A 19,365-nucleotide genomic window follows, 5' to 3' on the forward strand; every position below is an offset into this window, starting at 1 on the left:
TGTTCAGATTAATGGAACAGTGTGAAGGTCCTGCACTGCCCAGAGGGAAATGAATTAATCGCCAGAAAAAGATATGTCAAGTTTTTAAGTCAAAGCAAATGGCATGGTAAGTCTTAATGACTGCCAAACAACCTCTCTGCACTGAAAATTAACTTTTACAAGTGTGGAGTCTCATTTCTTCACATTTTAATTGTTGGACATTCATAAAAAAATTACTTTTTTTATTTTTAAAATTTTTCTTTTTGTCTCTTTTATCTCTGTCTTTTAATTCAATATTTCTTACCCTCTCTTTATTTTGCTTTCTGTAACTGATTTGACATTGAATTTACTATCCTAATTTACACTTACTGGTTCTGCGTCTGCGTAGGTTATCGATCTGATTGGTTAAGGGGATAGACAGCTCCTTATCCTGTTCACACAGGTCCCAGATGCCCTGGAGAGGGTGCCACGCTGGATTGAGGGCCCCAGGAGAGGAACTTGCCGTGCAAAAGCCCATGAAATGTCCTGTGATATTTTAGCAGCTGCTTTGCACTCCCACAGTTTAGGATCAGCAACTATTGGGTTGGCCTAATTATATACTCAGTGCAAGTTCCTGCCCTTTTCTGGGCCTCCCACCACGATCTCACACAGTTGGGGGTTTAGGAAAATCGGCACTCTGCGGCTCTTAAAGGGACTGTACCTGTGAATTAAAGGCGAGCTGCTTTCTATCTGCAGGAAAATGACAGGCTGCAAAAGTTGTTACAGTTGCTAAAATATCACAGGAGCCAAACAAAGTGCACTTCCATTCACTGATGCAGCTGTGGAACTGGTTCTTCAGAAAGTGGGCAAAAGGAGGGTTGCTTTGTTCGACACTGCTGGGCACCCTGTCCGTGGGGAGCAGTGCAGATTGTTCAGGAGGAAGTGGTGAAAAGGGTGAATGCCGTGTCCAACACAAACAGAACCTGGATGCAGATGAGTGAGAATGTTGATGGTGTTGAGATAAGGCTACCCAGCATAAGATATGCTGAGGTAAGGCTACCCAGCATAAGATATGCTGAGGTAAGGCTACCCAGCATAAGATATGTTGAGGTAAGGCTACCCAGCATAAGATATGCTGAGGTAAGGCTACCCAGCATAAGATATGCTGAGGTAAGGCTACCCAGCATAAGATATGTTGAGGTAAGGCTACCCAGCATAAGATATGCTGAGGTAAGGCTACCCAGCATAAGATATGTTGAGGTAAGGCTACCCAGCATAAGATATGTTGAGATAAGGCTACCCAGCATAAGATATGTTGAGGTAAGGCTACCCAGCATAAGGTATGTTGAGATAAGGCTACCCAGCATAAGGTATGTTGAGGTAAGGCTACCCAGAATAAGATATGTTGAGGTAAGGCTACCCAGCATAAGATATGTTGAGGTAAGGCTACCCAGCATAAGGTATGTTGAGATAAGGCTACCCAGCATAAGATATGTTGAGGTAAGGCTACCCAGCATAAGATAATTGTAAACAATTTTACAACACCAACTTGGTGTTGTAAAATTGTTTACAATTGTCAACCCCAGTCCATCACCGGCATCTCCACATCAGCATAAGATATGTTGAGGTAAGGCTACCCAGCATAAGATATGTTGAGGTAAGGCTACCCAGCATAAGATATGTTGAGGTAAGGTTACCCAGCATAAGATATGTTGAGGTAAGGCTACCCAGCATAAGGTTTGTTGAGGTAAGGTTACCCAGCGTAAGGTTTGTTGAGGTAAGGGTACCCAGCATAAGATATGTTGAGGTAAGGTTACCCAGCATAAGGTTTGTTGAAGTAAGGGTACCCAGCATAAGGTTTGTTGAAGTAAGGGTACCCAGCATAAGGTTTGTTGAAGTAAGGGTACCCAGCATAAGGTTTGTTGAAGTAAGGGTACCCAGCATAAGATATGTTGAGGTAAGGTTACCCAGCATAAGGTTTGTTGAAGTAAGGGTACCCAGCATAAGGTTTGTTGAAGTAAGGGTACCCAGCATAAGGTTTGTTGAGGTAAGGGTACCCAGCATAAGGTTTGTTGAAGTAAGGGTACCCAGCATAAGGTTTGTTGAAGTAAGGGTACCCAGCATAAGGTTTGTTGAGGTAAGGGTACCCAGCATAAGGTTTGTTGAAGTAAGGGTACCCAGCATAAGGTTTGTTGAGGTAAGGTTACCCAGCATAAGGTTTGTTGAGGTAAGGTTACCCAGCATAAGGTTTGTTGAAGTAAGGTTACCCAGCATAAAACAACTGCTGCAGTCAATGGGCATTATAACCTCTTACTTGAGAGATAATTCAGTTTTTGCTGGTCACTGTTGGTCAATTCACCATCAGCCACGCTAAAGTACCATGGGAGGAGCTGTTCCACATATACTGCAGTTATACTGCATGTTCGGTATTGGTCTCAGTAGTGGGGACTTCTGCTCAACAGCTGCACATATTAGGAAATTGCGGGCGTGTGTTCAGAAAATTCCATTCAGTTTGTCTTTGAGTAGAGTTCAATACCTGTGCCTTTTATTCATTGATCGAATTGCATGATTCTGTCTTTAAGAGTCAGTTATAAATTATGTTCCCGCGCAGAGCTTCACGCGCCAGGACAGCATACTGGAAATTCAAGCAAGCTGATCAGCATACCCCACATGGTTTCCAACCCACTGTAAAGGAGTGGCAGGCTACGTACTGTGTGCTCCTGGTGTGTAAAGCTCGGCACTGAAAGCACTAATTCCTAAAAACTACTCTCACATAACTTCTACTCATTGAGATGATTCCAGTTATCGATTATTCTATCTAGGCAGCGTGCTTGTCACAGTAGATAATGTGGTTTTCTCTCTGTGCACGTTCTGCATCAAACACCAGCAGGTGGCTGGCCAGGGTCTCTTCTGGGCTGGTCCTGATCAGTAATGGATCATTCCCAGTTACAACCGACATGAAGTTACAAATTAACACTAAAATGAGAAAGAGAAAACAATCCAAAGGTATTTTCTGCATTTTAAAATTAGGATTCCAAGCAGCTGAACAGTTACATCCTGTATTTGTTGCAACACTGTAGTAACCTACACTTTTATTCAAAAAAAATATTTTATAGGCAGTTTATAGATCTTGAAGTTGGAAATTGCTAAGCATAAGCATTCGCTCTTCCTTCAGTGAAGAAAAATAGACTTTACAGTATCCATCTCTCTCACTGGCCACTGTCTGAGGCTGAACCAGACCTTTCTCAACCTTGGCGTCCTATTTGACCTGGAGCGGAGCTTCCGACACCATATCCTCTCCATCACCAAGACTGCCTACTTCTACCTCTGTAACATCGCCTGTCTCTGCCCCCGCCTCAGCTCACCTGCTGCTGAAACCCTCATCCATGCCTTTTGATACCTCTAGACCCAACTATTCCAATGCTCTCCTGGCTGGCCTCCCATCTTCCACCCTCCATAAACTTGAGCTCACCCGAAACTCTGCTGCCCGTATCCTAATTCACACCAAGCCCCGTTCACCCATCATCCCTGTGCTCACTGACCTACATTGGCTCCCAGTCCAGCAACACCTCGATTTTAAAATTCTCATCCTTGATTTCAAATCCCTCCAAGGTCTCGCCCCTTCTGGGGTGGGGTGGGGGTTTAAAATCGAGGCCTTGATGTACTTTTGCGGAGATAAGGGCAAGGTTAAAGATAAGACAGCTGCCTGACACACCTCGGAAGACTGTGAGAAACTGTCATACACATTAGCAAACTGCTTTTGCATCAGTGAGAAAGATATAAAAACAGCCATTTTAGTAAGTTCGAGGAGACAGGCCAGAAGCAGAGACCAAGAAGGATGTCAACGAAGAATTAACCCCTCAGTCTCCAGAAGCAGAAGACTTGATCATTCTGAGTTTCGAGTTGTACTACTGACTAAGGTTGTCAGCATCTCTATCTGTAAAACTGTTGTGTTTTAATGGCGATAACACCAATTATTTAGAAAAGTTGTCAGCCTTGGATGATCTTTACCTCTCGGTATCCTAAGTAAGAGACTGTTAAAAAACCCTACAATATCATTTCAATGGATGACTTGTGGGTAATAACACATACACTTCCTCGCCTTAGATAATGTACCCACTAAGAGTGACCTGAACAGCGGCAGAGGAGCTCTACAAAGAGACACTTGCCTCTACCAGAGTCATCATTGAGAGGATCATCAGCATCTTAAAGGGACATTTTCAGTAACCTAGAACATAAGAAATAGGAGCAGGAGTAGGCTATCCAGCCCCTCGAGCCTGCTCCGCCATTCAACAAGATCATGGCTGATATTCTACCTCAATGCCATTTTCCCCATATCCCTTGATGCCTTTAATATCTAGAAATCTATCGATCTCTGTTTTGAATGTACTCAATGACTGAGCCTCCACAGCCTGCTGGGGAGAGAATTCCAAAGATTCACCACCCTCTGAGTGAAGAAATTTCTCCTCATCTCAGTCCGAAATGGCCGACCCCTTATTCTGAGACCCCTGGTTCTAGACTCCCCAGCCAGGGGAAACATCCTCCCTGCATCTACCCTGTCGCGCCCTGTAAGAATTTTGTGTCTTTCAATGAGATCACCTCTCATTCTTCTAAACTCTAGAGAATACAGGCTAACTTGACAAATCAGAATGGGGCTCTGGAATATGCTCCAACTTGTTCATCCTGCATAGTTGTAGCTTCCTGTTCATTGCACAACTTTGCCATCCAAAAATGGCTGAACATGGACATTCCTGGGGAGGTGGCTTTTGCTGCTCTGGAAGCAGAACTACATGAAGGAGAGCATCAGAATGACCATCGCTCCTTAGAGTCCTCAACGCCTGCTGACCCCAGGGCCTGGAAGCCAGTATGCAGGGTCCTGTCCAATCTCTCCCCTACTGCCACTAGGGCTGCAGTCTTCTGCGGAGGAGGAGGAGGAACCGACTGGCCCCAGGCTGCTGCAGATTCCAATGAAGGTGCCAACACTCCATTGATGCCTGCAATAAAGAAGAAGTTTCCAAGGTGTTGTCACAAATCAGGGCAGTGGACTATGAAAGTCACACCTTCCTGTTGCCTCATATCCTTCGAGGCTGACCTCGGAGCCTGCATGTTGGAGTGATATTCCTTGAACATCCTGCTTTTCATGAGTTCTGGCTCCCATAATTCCGAAACCATGAGCAGCCTTCTTCTCAGCCCCTGGTAGGTGGCACATCCTCAGCCACACCACATTCTTCTGGTTCCCTGGAGGTCTGTGAATCACTCAGTGTCACATCTTCACTAACGCTATCTAATTCTCCCCGGGAGGAAATATTTGAGGTGGTGCATGGGAGTTAAAAAGCCAATGACGTAGGTGGTGAAATGAAGAAGATTGTGACAGAGGAACATGGTGCACGATCTAGGTCGAGGGACTCATGGGTTGGCTTGACTTTCACTTTGTCACCCTCTTCATTGTCATCCTCCCTGGCATCTTCATCACCGTAGTCCATGAAGATGATTTCCCTTCTTTCCTGCTCATAGTCCTCCTCTTTGTGTTCATCAACTTCCTCATCCTCTGATCCCTGTTTCTGTGATGTATCTGGAGGAAAGGAGGGCATAAACAAAGAATGGGTTAACACCCTTGGGAATAAGAAGACAGGGAAAGATGTAAAAGCTGTAGCTGTGTGTTGCTTCACAGAGATGCCATGATAACTGCATAGGTGTGCACCCCTTAAGCTGATGCCAGTACTGTGCCACCAACCACGCATTTCCTGTGGGTAGAGTAGAATGCCACCCCAGCAGCTCCATGTAAGGAATGAGATCTTTGATGGTAGGGAAGTTCCCTCAAGTGCCCTGTATCTTTTGGGCTTTGTGCGTTCGAATCCCCGCAACAAGATTTAGTGAATTAGACAAAGGCTAGTAATTCAGAGCTGTTTCAAAGGTGGCATTGGACAACTGATGTGAGAGATCTGGTGGTATCACCTTGTTAAAGTGGAGAAAGAGGTTTAATGGCTCTGCATGCAGATAGTTGCTGTTAGGGGAGATGGCGAAACATGCTGTAAGATCCTGAGTTAGTGCTTAACCAATTTCAGTTTGATAAGAAAAGGCTTTAGCTTTTCTTCAAGAGTCTAGGCCACACCTCTCTCCTGGATCCCCCACCTCCCCCCAGCCTCTCCTGGTTGGGCCCACTTGTGTCTGTTTGTAAGCCAGTACACCTCATCTCTCTAGGCCTACTGGCATCCAGTCCTCCGGATCCCTACTGAGATGGAGAAGTGGAAACTCACAGCTTAGGGAGTCACCACCCCAGCTCCAGCCATGATATCATTTTCATTGTAAGGTACAGGCCGAGGTGCCTCCTCTTCCAAGGCCAACAGGGAAATCCCGGAATCAGCAGGTACTTGGCATAACCAGGTCCCTACCATTTCTGGCAGGTCGTTACGGGATCTGTAATGGTGGAACCCCGCCCACTTTTCTGCCTAACCCGTTTTCTGCTGTTATTTCTGGCAGTTGGGGGAAGTGCCCTCATTCATGACTGGCACATTCAAATGAGGCGATGATGACATTATGCTCTTTTTCTGTTATTTCTATCTCGTATAAGGTCACTCTCAGTAATGCCAATATAAAACTACCATCCAGAATTGCATGATGCTACCTTCAAAGTGAAGCAAGTTTTAAAAACCAGCTTGTACATTTACAGGTGATTGACTACATTATGGAGCTGAAAATTTGGAAACTGAGTATTTACCTTTGGCCTAAGAAAAACCTCAGGGGATGTCAAGTGGAGCATAGGTGGGCCAGTCCACCTTACAAGGGCACATTGGCCCAGGCACCACTGAAGCGCTATTGCAGGCATGGGCCTCACCCTGACCATGCAGATGATGTCGTCAGTTTGGCACAGGGTCTTTGGGCTTGGGCAGCTGAGAATTCCACTTCACTGAACCTCTGCCGGTAGAGGAGGACTCTGGAATTTTAGGCCCAATGTGGTTAAATACATGGCTACTTTTTTGCTATTCTTTTGTGAGTTACACTATGTAAAATCAGTCAGTTCAGGTTTAATTCTAGAAAGACACATGAGAGTGTTTTAATATGAGATGGGGATTATGCTCATTGATAATTTTTGTATGCAATACATGTATGAATAATTTAGCAATTCTGAGTACATTAGTGTATTGCAGTCCAAAATAAGTTTCACTTTAATGATATTGAAATAACACCTTTATGTTTTAATCTTCTGAAGTTTAATTAGAGAGAGACTTCCATACAACCAGTAAAGAGGATATACTAATGTGCTATGAACTGATTAGGGATCTTAAAGGGTTCGGCACATCCTTACTCATTTAGACATTTACAGAGAAGTGATAAAATATCTGGTCCACAGCTGCTTGAAATTTTACTAGCTCCATTATGCATTTCTTAAAGCTTCAATGCCCCACAATAATTTTTAATTAAACTTCCAAAAATAACTCTAACTTGATAGATCAGTCCCCTATTCTTTTTATTAGTAAGGCATAGAGCAGATTTGCCTTACTATTATTTGCCTTTAGAGCTTAGTTCACTATAATAGTGACTTGGCCTGCAGGCTTTACTCAGCTTGAAACCTGCATAGTCACACCTTTATTGTTGAACCTTCACCTGTCTTGGGCCTACCCTCTGGCAGTCTCTCCCTAAATCCCTTCACCTTGTTACCACTCTCCACATCTTCAAAAGCTTCCTCAAAATTGACCTCTCCTACCATGCTTTCAGTCCTCTCTCCTAATTCTTCTATTACTGCCTAATGCTAGTTCTCAATTCTATGAAGCACCTTGGGACATTCACTGTGTTAAAGAATATGACTGTAAATTGTTGTTGATGATCGGCTTGCTTATTGAGTGCTGGATGCTATTAATTTGCTCATGCAGATTTTGTGTGAGTTAAGCATAGTGCATTTCCTTTACCATCTTCTAACTTCTGCTCACCTTCCACTTACCTGTCTCCCTATTTATTTTATTAAGTCATTTACCATCTGAACATTAATATATTAGGTGGAAACTCTTCCTGGTCTTGCACAGTATGGGACTGATATGGGAAACCCTGATGCCTACGAGTGCCATCTTTGGTGCTGGCCACTTTGTTTAACCTCTGCACCCTGTCAATGGTGCTGCCCCTCACAGACAGTATTTGTCAGTTGCTTGATACTTGTGCGCTCTGCAGACTGCCTGGTGTTGCAGATGTCTCTTGCAGTGACTTGCAAGGTTCCAGTAGCTTGAAAGTTTCATGCTGTGATAACTTTCACTTTTATAGGAAGAACCATCCCTCTCCCAAATGTTGTCTGCGGACTATTGTGCGGGAGATGGTACAACTGTATACTAGCTTGTTACAAAGTGAAGAAAGGTCCTCCAACATATCCAAATATGTGTAGAAGGGTCCATAACTGTGAGTCTCTGGATAGTGAGGGTGTGAATAAGACATCTCAGGTGTCGTTGACCCTATACTTGTTGTCTGTTCATGAACTTGCTTTTCTCATCTAAATCATCTAAACACAAGAAAGGAAATACTTTTACCAGCAACTTAAACTATGATCTCCCTTTAAGAAGCCTACTTGAGAGGGCCAAGGCTCAGGACATCTAATGCACCCATTTAAAACATTTAAAACAAGGTCAATGGAGCAATTACCAAAGGTTATGAAATTTGGCATGGGACCTCATTTTAATGATTATATAGTGTATCATTCTGGATGCATGCTCTGTGTTAAAGGGAACATTGTATAACAGCCCTCGATTTTCCATCTTTTAGGTGGAAATCCTTCCAGTATTAAGACTACTTCTGAAAATATCTATTGAAGTTCAGCAGCACTGTTGCACATGAGGAGAGGTAAACAGGCATTTTTTTATGCTCATTTTATTTGAAAATATGGAGTTTGCTTTCAAAACACCTCTATTACAGTTTTTCAAGCTTGAAGATGAAAATGACCAAAGAAGACATGCCAGGTAGATTAGCAGGCACGAGAGGCAGACTGCCTGCACCTGCCATTGAATAGTCCCCACCACTTATATCAGGCACACTGGTGTTAATGTGGTTTGCCTGCTATATTAGGTGGACGGTAAAACGAGGAGCACTTCTCGAACATTAACCTAATATTCAAAATGCCTCAAATCACCAGTTAACAAAGTTATCCAGCTTGTATCTGGCCTCACAAACTTTATTTGAGCCACACTTATTAGCAGGGCAAACCACATCATCTAAAACTATGGGTTCGTTTTTTGATGTCGTTAAGTGAACAGCTGTCTCTGGTAAGTCAGCAAGTATGAGTTAGGTAGACCGAGGTACTGCACTAAATCACGCTGTGTCATCTTCGGTACCTCATTCATTTTGTTTGGGAGGCCAATTTTTGTGCTGAGACTCATTGTTCATGTCTTTCCAGCTATGTTTGCTGCTACAGTCAGTGCTGTTAGTACAAACTGTAAACCGACATTAATGACAGGGGATTAAGTGGCCAAGGTAATTGCAAGCGCACCTTAACAACAACAACAACAACAACAACTCACCTTTATATAGCGCCTTTAATGTAGTAAAATGTCCCAAGGCGCTTCACAGGATGATTATCAAACAAAATTTGACACCGAGCCACATAAGGAGATAATGGGGCAGGTCAACTAGGTAGGTTTTATGCAGCATCTTAAAGGAGGAGAGAGAGGTTTAAAGAGGGAAATGAGGTGCGGACAGTTGATTGAACAGCTGAGTCTGCCCGACATAGCAGTAGCGTTTAAAACAGTATAAGCGTGGCCTTTGTTATTAACATCTATGGAAATAGTAAATGGCTAACGTTAGTTGCCCGGTATAAATGGCTAGTCACAATAACAATGGGCGGTATAAGTGGTGGGGGCTGTATAACCAACCATATCTACCGGCAATGATCGAGTAGAATTTCCTCTGCAGACTTCAGGACAGCAAGGAGGCAATTGCAGAGCTGTGCCATCTTGCAGTAAGGAGACCCGGAAGCAACCTCCATAATTGAAACGGCACCGCTCGTGGCAGTCAAGATCACCTCCACTATCAACTGCTATGTGTTCACTTTCTTGAAGGCTATGAAAAGATCATTTGCTGTACACAAGTGACTAATGCGTTATTCAGTATGCCCAGTACTTGCAATTATACGGTCATTTAACTCATTGCTGTTTGTGGGACTTCGCTGTGCCTAAATTTGCTGCTGCGTTTCCCTACAGAACCACAGTGAATACGCTTCAGTGGCTGTGAAGTACTTTGGCCATGAAAAGTGCTATACAAATGCAAGTTCTTTCTTTAGCAAATATACTTTTTATTAAGCTTGTTTGCCCCTTTAAATACTGGCCAAAACTGGCAATCAAACCATTTCCATGAAATCAGCTCAGAAAACAGCATTTGTGGAGCAGAGAAATACAGATTGGAAAATAAAAAGATAAAGCAAAAACACAGGCTCAGCTGCCTGAAGAAAGAGAAAATAAATTGAAAAAAAATTGAATATCAAAGCAATTCAATCTATTAACTGTTCTTTCTTGACATACGTTTGTGGATAACATAATTTTCTCAAACCTCATGTCAAATATTGTACTGTATCTTTGCAAAAAAATTTATTATAAGTGCTATAATGAATCATGCAGAACATTTTGTAACCTCAGTACATTTCATTACTGAGTGCAGCACTGTTGTCGTTTTGGGTTTAAACATCCTGACATAAATTGGGTTAAGCAGTTAACACCTCCACCAGCAGTGTGTTCGCTGAACAGTTTTCACCAAAATACTTGCATGATGCGAGAACTTGGAAAACCACGGATTGCGAAAAGGCCATTCAGCTCATCAAGCCTGCTCTGTCCATAGATCATGCAGAACCTGCTCATGTGGATACCATCCCATTTATTTAATCTGATTGCATTTTAAACCATAATTGAGTCTTTTTAATGTACTGCTTCTGTTTCAAATGTCTGTTGGCATGTAATGCAAATGGCACAACATTTTACTGTTTCCAATCGTGTATCAATGGAAGCCTAAGTATGGATTAATAGGATTGTAGTTACAAACCTAATTGGTTCACTAATGCCCTTCTTGCAAGGGAATCTGTTGCTCCCTTCGCAGTTTGGCCGATAAGTGACTCAAGTCTCTCACTACATGGTTGGCCCTTATTCCTTCAGGGTAACTAGAGAGGGGCAATAAATGCTGCTTTGCCAGCATCACCCAAGTCAAAAGATCAAATAAAAAAGCTTATACTCTGTATCATTAGTCTAATGTTAGTTGTATTACGATAGAGTGATTGCAACTTTTGTGCAGGCTAATGGACATTCTGTTGACAATGGTACCCAGGGGAGTTCCACTTTTGATGTGCGAGCACTGCTCAATGGCATGGCCTTACACAGGGGACTCGCTGCCAATCAATATTGTGACAATGATGCAACAATTGATTTTATTTATTGCTTTTGAGCTTTTGTAGAACAAATTACTCAAAAATTGTAATGCTTAGACAACCAAATAAAAAAAGTTCTTAAAGAATTCCAAACACAAAATAAAGTTTAAAAATTATTTCCCCAAGAACCTTTGTTCCTGTTGAAGTCTGCTCACAAATGCTATACAGCACCAAAGCAATGAGTGACAAAGAGGAAAACACATTTAACAGCAAGTTCCCAACTGAAGGATAGAGGTGTTCAAGGCACCAGTACTAAGACAGGAAGGAGCTGTACCGTTGGGACGGGCTCCACCTGAACTGAAATGGAACCAGCGTCCTAGCAGAAAGGATAAATAGGACTGTGGATAGGACTTTAAACTAGTAAGAAGTGGGGAGGGATCTGGGAATATAAAATAAGCCTGAACAAAAAAGAAATAGGAAATGACAGTAAAGGTTCGACCAAGATAAGGAATAAGGGTGACATAAACAGTCAGAGAACAGATACAGTTATAGAACATAAGTATAAAATGATGGTTAAAAATAAAGTGAGAAGAACAGTTGATATAAACAAATAAATTGCCTGTATGGCAATGTGCACAGCATCAGGAACAAAACCGGGGAATTGGAGGTAATAATTTGTAGCGAAGAGCCAGATGTAGTAGGGATAACTGAAACATGGCTACATAAAGAACAGGACTTGCAGTTAAATATTGCAGAATATAATGTATTTAGAAAGGATAGAGAAGGAAGAGGGGTGGGGGTAGCTGTACTAATTAGAGATAACATAATGGCAGTAGAAAAAAGGGACATAATTCATAGAATCATAGAAATTTGCAGCATAGAAGGAGGCCATTCAACCTATTGTGTCTGCTAAAGATAGAAACAGAATCCATATGGATTGAGATAAAGGATAAGAAGGGATCGATCACGTTAACAGGTTTATTCTACAGGCTACTTAATAATGGAAGGGAAGTGGATGAAGAAATATGTAAGCAAATCTATATAATGAGTAAAAGACATCAAGTAATAATCATGGGAGATTTCAAATACCCCCAAATAAACTGGAAAGAAGAGGTAGGGAAAGGGGAAAAGGGAATGGAGTTTTTACAGTGTGTTCAGGAGTCCTTTCTTATCCAGTAAGCAAAACAAGAGTGGGATCACTGCTGGATCTAGTAATGGGAAATGAACCAGTGCAGATAAGAGAAGTAAGCATAAGGGAACACCTAGGCAATAGTGATCATAACATAATAAGGTTTAAAACAACGATTTGGAAAGACATAAGTAAAACAAAGACCAAAGTAATAGATTGGAGAAAAGTTAATTTGAGGGAATGCGAAAGGAACTAGGGAAGGTAAACTGGAAAAAAATGTTGAGAGATAAAAAGATAGAACAGCAGTGGGAAATATTTAAAATGGTGATCAATAGATTTCAGAAGAAATATATTGCATTAGAACATAAGCACAAACTAGCCAATAATGAAACACCATGGATGAATAAAGAGGTAAGGGTAAAATTGAAACAAAAAAAAAGCATACACTAAGTATATAGACAATAAAGGAGAGGATGACAAAAGGAAATACAAAGAGGTTAGGAAAGAAGTCAAAAATATTTAGGAAGGAAAAGAGGAACTACAAAATTTAAATTATCAACGAATATAAAAAGAAATAGTAAAATATTCTACAGACACATAAATAACAAAAGAAAAATCAGGATAGGGATAAGGCCACTAAGGGATGCACAAGATAAACTCACAAGTAATGACAGTGAAATGGCAGAAATATTGAATAGTTACTTTGCCCTCAGTATTTACCAGGGAGACTAACAAAGTGGATAAGATATTAGAAGAAGAGATCAAAAAAAAATAAAGACATTTTGGAAAGGAGGGAAATAATTAATAAACTAATCAAACTTAGAGAGGATAAAACCCCTGGTCCGGATGGATTGCATCCGCTCATATTAAAAGAAGTTAGGGAAGAGATAGCAGAGGCACTATTACAAATATATAAAAATTCATTCGAAAAGGGAATAGTGCCACAGGACTGGCGGACAGCAGTGAGAAATATTTAAAATGGTGATCAATAGATTTCAGAAGAAATATATTGCATTAGAAAATAATTCCTATATTTAAAAAGGGAGATAGAATACGTCCAGGGAACTATAGACCAGTTAGCTTAACGTCGGTGGTAGGAGAGATAATGGAATCTTTACTCAAAGGTATAATAGAAAAACGTCTAGAAACCAAAAATATAATAAAGAGCAGTCAGCACGGATTTGAAAAAGGGAAGGTCATGCTTGACCAACCTTATTGAATTCTTTGAAGAAGCAACAGAAAGGGTAGATAAGGGTAATGTTGTAGATGTAATATATTTGGATTTTCAAAAGGCCTTCAATAAGGTATGGCATCATCGACTCATGACTAAGGTCAGAGCATGTGGAGTCAGGGGACAAGTAGCAGAATGGATAGCAAGCTAGCTACAAAGCAGAAAACAGAGAGTAGGGATTAAGGGTAGCTACTCAGACTGGCAAAAGATGGGAAGTGGTGTTCCACAAGGATCGAGCTGTGACCATTGTTGTTCACAGTTTACAGTAATGATTTGGACTCGGGAATTGGAAGTACAATTTCAAAATTTGCAGACGACATCAAATTCGGGGGTATAGTTCATACAAAGGAAGAATGTGACAAAGTACAAGAAGACATTAATGAACTTGCATAATGGGCGTGTAATTGGAAAATTAATTTCAATATAGGTAAGTGTGAGGTGGTGCATTTTGGTAGGAAGAATAAGGAGGCCACAGATTGCTTGGATAATAAAAGTCTAAATGGGGTAGAGGAGCACAGGGATCTCGGGGTGCAGATATACAAATCATTAAAAGTAACAACACAGGTTAATAAGGCTATAAAAAGGCAAACCAAGCACTGGGGTTCAATTCTAGAGGGATAGAATTGAAAAGTAGACAAGTTATGTTAAACTTGTATAGAACCTTGGTTAGACCACACTTGGAGTATTGTGCACAGTTCTGGTCTCCATATTCTAAAAAGGATTTAGAGGCATTAGAGAAAGTGCAAAACAGATTCACAAGGATGATATGAGAACTGAGAGGATATACTTATCAGGAAAGGCTGAACAAACCGGGACTCTTTTCTCTAGAAAAGAGAAGGCTGAGGGGTGACCTGATAGAGGTCTTTAAGATAATGAAAGGGTTTGATGTAGAGAAAATGTTTCCATTTGTGGGAGAGTCCAAAACTATAGGTCATAAATCTAAGATAGTCACTAATAAATCAATAGGGAATTCAGGAAAAACTTCTTTACCCAAAGAGCAGTAAGAATGTGGAACTCGCTACCACAAGGAGTAGTTGAGGTAAATAGTATAGATGCATTTAAGGGGAAGCTAGATAAGTACATGAGGGAGAAAGGAATAGAAGGGTATCCTGATAGGGTTAGATGAAGAAAGATGGGAGGTGGCTCATTTGAAGCATAAATGCTGGCATACACCAGTTGGGCCGACTGGCCTGTTTCGGTGCTGGAGACTCTATATAACTCTGTATAATGTTGATGCTAAGCATTGGAATCCTGTTCATAGATTCCAAATACATCATGGGATTTTCCCTTACTGTATATAAAACTTGGGACATTAATGGGCATAGCACACAGACTCGAAGTGCTACAGATTCTCCTGAGTCATGCTTCAAAATGCCCTGTGCACTGGGTGCGGAGAAGGCCTCAGTGCCCTATAAAGTGAGAAGCCTGTGCCTGATACACAGCAGCACTACAGCCACCTAAGATTGTATTATTGGCTCCTATAGTTGCATTTCTGTCTTCCTGTATACAGGTCAGCAACAACCATTTACCCATTTATATTTATCAAAGTATTAGCTCCTTCTCCTCAAACCTAGTGGAAATGAATCGCAAAGACTATTAACATTTTGTGCCAACCCTTACCTCCCCATCTGATTGCGTGCAGATTAAACATAAGGCTCTTTGCCAGATGTGCTGGATGATGTGATGGATCTAGATAGATTATATATCCCAAGGCATGATTCCTTAGTTTCTCCTCTCATGTGCAGAATCACAGATGTTAAGAAACAGGTGGTGAGATAATCCTCACTGTGATCTACGGGCACAAAGAAAACCAGGAGCCTTTAGTTTTACACTATAAAAAGAATTTAAATTAAGATACAATACACAACTTTTTATCCCCAGGCGGTACAGAATCAGGCTTAATACAATGTCAAATACATAACTTTTTTCTAGTAATGACCTGCAGCTAATCTTACATTTAAAGTGCTATAAGTCCGTCAAATACAGGTAAAATTGAACTTTGTAAGGAAAACCCAGGGATTCCCTTCCTGTGATACCACTGGTCTCATGGACTATTGGAATTTCCATTACAAAAGGATATCTCCTTGTGGAGATTGGATTCAACCTTTTTTCGGGCTCAATAAACATAATTCCCTTCATAGAATTAGGGAAATTATGTGTATTATTTCAGAAGTCTGGTTCATGGAAGAAATGGGTTACACAAGGGGGCCGATATTGCAGTCCTGGTGCAAGTGCTGCAAGGCATTGAGGGTAATTTTGACTTTGGGCGACAGTGTAAAACAGGAGATATTGGATCAGCCGCCCGTTATACATCCCTTCCAATTTTCATTTCCATTGACACCAATAATAATGTTGTTAGACGGTGGCTGATCCACCATTGCTTGTTTTACACTATCGTTCCAAAGTCAAAATACCCCCCATTGTGTGTGACGAGCTGAGAAGCGCTGAGGTTGTGAGTGGAATTTCCAGCGCCAACAGCATTTAAGGAGCTGCCAGCGACACTCATGCACCTTACTGGGAGAAGGATAATGCTGACTGCAGCTGAAGGAAGAGATAGGGAGGGCATGAAATCGTGTTTGACAAATTTATTAGTGTTTTTGAAGATGTAACTAGCAGGGTAGATAAAGGGGAACCAATGGATGTAGTATATTTGGATTTTGAAAAGGCATTTGATAAGGTACCACATAAAAGGTTGTTACACAACATAAGGGCTCATGGGGTTGGGGGTAATGTATTAGCACGGATACAGGATTGGTTAATGGGTGGAAAACAGAGAGTAGGGATAAATGGGTCATTTTCAGGTTGGCAGGCTGTAACTAGTGGGGTACCACAAGGATCGGTGCTTGGGCCTCAGCTATTTACAATCTATATTAATGACTTAGATGAAGGGACAAGTGTAATGTATCCAGGTTTGCTGACGATGCAAAGTTAGGTGGGAAAGTTAGCTGTGAGGAGGACACGAAGAGTCTGCAAAGGAATATAGTCAAGTTAAGTGAGTGGGCAAGAAGGTGGCAGATGGAGTATAATGTGGGGAAATGTGAGGTTATTCACTTTGTTAGGAAGAGTAGAAACACAGAATATTTTTTAAATGGTGAGAAACTATTAAATGTAGGTGTTCAGAAAGACTTGGGTGTCCTCGTACAAGAAACACAAAAAGTTAGCAAGCAATTAGGAAAGCAAATGGCATTTTGGCCTTTATGGCAAGGGGTTGGTGTACAAGAGTAAGGCAGTCTTACTACAGTTGTACAGGGCTTTGGTGAGACCTCACCGGGAGTACTGCATACAGTTTTGGTCTCCTTATCTAAGGAAGGATATACTTGCCTTAGAGACGGTGCAATGAAGGTTCACTAGATTAATTCCTGGGATGAGGGTTGTCCTATGAGGAGAGATTGAGTAGAATGGGCCTATACTCTATGGAGTTTAGAAGAATGAGAGGTGATCTCATTGAAACATATCAGATTCTTTGGGGGCTTGACAGGGTAGATGCTGAGAGGTTGTTTCCCCTGGCTGGAGAGCCTAGAACTAGGGGGCATAGTCTCAGGATAAGGGGTCAGCCATTTAAGACTGAGATGAGGAGGAATTTCTTCACTCAGAGGGTTGTGAATCTTTGGAATTCTCTACCCCAGGAACTGTGGATGCTGAGTCATTGAGTATATTCAAGGCTGAGATCGATAGATTTTTGGACTCTAGGGGAATCAAGGGATATGGGTAATCGGGCAGGAAAGTGGAGTTGAGGTCAAAGTTCAGCCATGATCCGATTGAATAGCAAAGCAGGCTCGAGGGGCTGTGTGGCCTATTCCTGCTCCTATTTCTTACGTTCTTATGTTCTTTGAAATGTTTTAAACACTAGGATGAGAATTTTAAATTTGAGTTATTAGGGGATTGGGACCCAATGTAGTTCAGTGAGGGCTGAGAGGAACTGGGTGTGGGATAGGATACAAGCAACAGAGTTTTGAATGGACTGACGTTTATGGAGGGTGAGGATACAAGGCTGGCCAGGAGAGCATTGGAATAGTGGAGTGTGGAGATGACAAAGACACTGACGATGGCTTCAGCAGCCGATGGGCTGAGGTAGAGGAGGAGGCAGGCGATGTTATGGAGGTGGAAATAGGCATTTATAAGAAAGGATATGGGGTTGGAAATTCAGCTCAGGTCAAATAGGACACCAAGGAGCAAAATTTCTGCAATTTCCAGGCCGTTTAGAATCTGATTTTTGAAAGTTTTTGTTGCCTGAGGGATGGATGTTTCTGCCTACACCAAGTTAGTGAGTGAAGAGATAAAAGACATTATTTTGTGTTTTAACTGGGGCACAGAAGTAATTTATTTAAAGGAGTCACATGAGAACATAAGAAATAGGAGCAGGAGTAGGCCATACGACCACTCGAGCCTGCTCCGGCATTCAATAAGATCACAGCTGATCTTCGACCTCAACTCCACTTTCCTGCCCGATCCCCATATCTCTTGAGTTCTATGCAACTTTGAAATTTATTTTGCTGCAAGGCTATTTGATGACCAATCTGGAAGAATTTTGTTTTGCCTGCAGGGCTTGCCATTTAGCCCTTTGCCTAGATACTTTGTGCAGAATTTCAGAGTTGCTTTTGTTTTGATCATGGGAGGGGTCAGAGTGTAGTTTCCTATGGAGATACCTTTTTTCACCATTTTGATGGAAAAGGAGAAACAGAAAGAATGAATGGAGAGGAAGGTACACAAGTCTATATTAGAGGAGGTTCTGACCTACCCATGGTGCACCTGCCTTCACGGTTACAAACCCTGCCGCTCGTAACAGGACATTGTAAGAATTCTGGGAATTCCACCTTTTCCCTGAGGATGTAAAACTTTGGCCATTGACCAAAATCCTAAGATGGAAGGATAGGTGAGAGGTCACCAGACGAATCAACAACACACACAGTGGAATGTGGGAGAATTACTGCTTCAGACATGTCTCTGTTTTAATGCAAAATCTACAGCGGGTGGTCGACACTCAGCACTAATTCGAGAGGCAGTCGGCCATTGAGAGAGGCAACTGCTCCAGACATGGTGGGGCCATGTCTTTGCTTTAAAGCAAAACCGATCAACACCTAGGACGTTGGATACAAAAGAAGCCTTGTGTGGCAAGTGCTCAACAAATTGGAATGAACAATGGTCCATCGAGAGAAGCAATTGCAACATGATGAGAGACCATCAAAAGCTATCAAAGATTCTTAAGGACTTTGTAAGAACTGTTTAAACAGGTATGGAAGTGCCTCATTTAAGTGACGAAGACCATTGTAAGAGAGGGGTATATAAGTGGAAGCTCGAAACCCCTCTCCCTCTTGTTTTTGCAGTCTTGCTTTTGCTGTCTCTTGTTCTTCCCTCTTGTTTTGCAGTCTAACTTTTGCTCCCTCTTGTTCTGCTCTCTCTTGTTTTGCTCTCTTGCTTTTCACCCGATCTCTCCAGGGAGGAGAGCAGCTTCCAGCGAAATCAACGAACCCTACGTGAGAGAACCGGTCAGCCAGACCTGCAAGTGCAAAGGATTGGTGAGCCTCGACCATACGTGTGTGTGTGTGATAGGTATCTCCAGGGTCCCCACCAAACTCTTAGTTTAGCGGGATAAAGTACTGTAGTGTGTGTGTGTAACTCAATGTACTGTGTAGGACTGTTTGTATTGTTATTTTCTTCGTGTTGACGGTATAATAAAACCAACATTCCAATTCAATTCAAACACCGAGGTTTGTGTGTTCT

Source organism: Heptranchias perlo, chromosome 10, assembly GCF_035084215.1.
Source record: "Heptranchias perlo isolate sHepPer1 chromosome 10, sHepPer1.hap1, whole genome shotgun sequence".
In the NCBI taxonomy this organism is placed as follows: Eukaryota; Metazoa; Chordata; class Chondrichthyes; order Hexanchiformes; family Hexanchidae; genus Heptranchias; species Heptranchias perlo.